We start from the raw sequence: 1913 nt of genomic DNA on the forward strand, positions 1-1913 counted from the left end.
AACTTGGCGATACAATTTACTACCAAGATACAAAATAACTCAGCAAGTCTTGTTCACAAGTTAGTAAAAAGGTTTTGATTTTAAGAAAATGTTTGAGCTCTTGGCGCAAAATTCGTCTCTTACAAAAGGAGGAGGTTCTAGAAAGTTCTACCTTCTAAACCAACTGTAACATTCAATACCAAACAACAGTTAAAGTATATATTCTCTGCTAAATAATTTCTCTAACTGTAATAATAGTTTTATGCTAAAAAAACACACACACGTTCGATAAGCTAAGCTCAGTTCGCTTAGCAATGGTCATCATCAAGTGACGATCAAACATACCAGATAGTCCTTTTGCATTTAAAACTATTATAAATCTATATACATGACATCTATTCATTCGATTCAAGAAGCAAACACAAACTCCACTACTACAGTCATATTTCAAAAGGCAGTGTTACCTATTTTAAACATAACTATGAATATAGTAAAAAATTACATTTTTATAAATGGAAACGATAAAATAACCTTTATTATTATTATTATTATTATTATTATTATTATTATTACCATCATCGTCATCATCATCATCATCATCATCATCAACATCATCATTATCATTATCATTGTCATTATCATTATGTTAAGCACAGTAAGGTTTGAGTTTTAATTTTTCTTCTCTATTAATGGTTATAAACAAAACCACAATTCTCACTGTATTAAATATAAAACTACATACGACTAAGATAGTAAGAAAATGTTCAAAAAATGTTTCATTTTCCCAAAATAGTTCTCTTGTCATAAATTAATGGTATTTGCACCTTTAAATATCATTGTAAGACGTTGAACTTTTTCAGATATTATCAGAATTGTACGTTCTTTTCATGATCACTGACTTTATGTTCTTTTAAATATTTGTGTATATTTCTTTCAGTATATTTAATAATAAGCCAGGTAGGGTAATGGGTTCCTAGCTGATAAAACATTATACCATGATAATCATGTATTTATTGACATCCGTACACATTACAAGCCTACTAAAACCTTTCAGCATGCACATTTTACCTCGAGCCATCCCTTGGGTGTTAAAAGAGATTTTATTAAAGGCGAAGCACTCAGACTACTTAGAACAAATTCTTCTGAAACAACGTTCGAAAAAAGTATCTCCAAATTTAAATCGCGCCTCATAGCGCGCGGATACCCCCACAAGATGATACAGACAACGTTATCAGAAGTCAACTTCGCCGGAAGACAGTCGGCTCTACAGCAAAAGAAAAAAACTCGTAAACGAATCTTGCCTTTTGTTACAACGTACCACCCATCGGTGCGTAACCTTAAAAATATATTGATGGAAAACTGGAAGTTCATACAAAATCAGCCTTTGCTGAGAAACATATTCAAAAATCCGCCAATTACATCCTACAAGAGAGGACAATCTCTTAAGGACATGCTCGTTAGGGCAAAAATATAAAGGCAGCGTTCATAAAAATGTACACCACATAACGCAGTGAGCCGTGCAGGCCTGTCATTTCTATTATTAATTCTTTTACTTCGTCTTCAGCAAGAAAATGGCGTCTTTGCGGTTTGGTTTGTCATTAGCTCCTTTGCCGTCTTTGTTTCAAGGAGCTTCGTTTAAAAGAAAGGAGCGATATAACAGGGAGCAAATCGATAGGATGGTTACTGTTTATTATGCTGTGCAACGTAGCTCTAACCTTTAAGTCTGTGGATGAAATCCTAAAGTGTGAGGAGTCAAAGGAAAGCTACTGAGCAGTACTTTCCTGTGGTGCTGTTTATTATGCTGTACAAGGTGGTTCTAACTTTTGCGTCTGTACATTAAATCCTAAAGTGTGACCATTCAAATGAAAGCTACTGAGAAGTACTTTCCGCTGGTGTTGTTTATTATGCTGTGCAACGTAGCTCTAACTTTTGAG

At 33.9% G+C, this 1913-nt stretch overlaps 1 protein-coding gene across 6 annotated transcripts in view; it reads right to left on the reverse strand.

Moving 5' to 3' along the window:
• Nucleotides 1-1526: 1526 nt before the first annotated feature.
• The window catches only part of LOC146475705 (uncharacterized), a 22604-nt gene continuing 22217 nt past the window's right edge, over nt 1527-1913 (reverse strand). For all 6 annotated transcript variants that reach the window (XM_085115423.1, XM_085115422.1, XM_085115420.1 and 3 more), the window contains exon 6: nt 1527-1913. This exon is cut by the window's right edge and continues 307 nt beyond it. The gene's annotated coding sequence lies outside the window, so the exon portion shown is untranslated.

Source organism: Pavona decussata, unplaced genomic scaffold, assembly GCF_977016875.1.
Source record: "Pavona decussata unplaced genomic scaffold, jaPavDecu1.1 SCAFFOLD_83, whole genome shotgun sequence".
Taxonomy (NCBI): domain Eukaryota; kingdom Metazoa; phylum Cnidaria; class Anthozoa; order Scleractinia; family Agariciidae; genus Pavona; species Pavona decussata.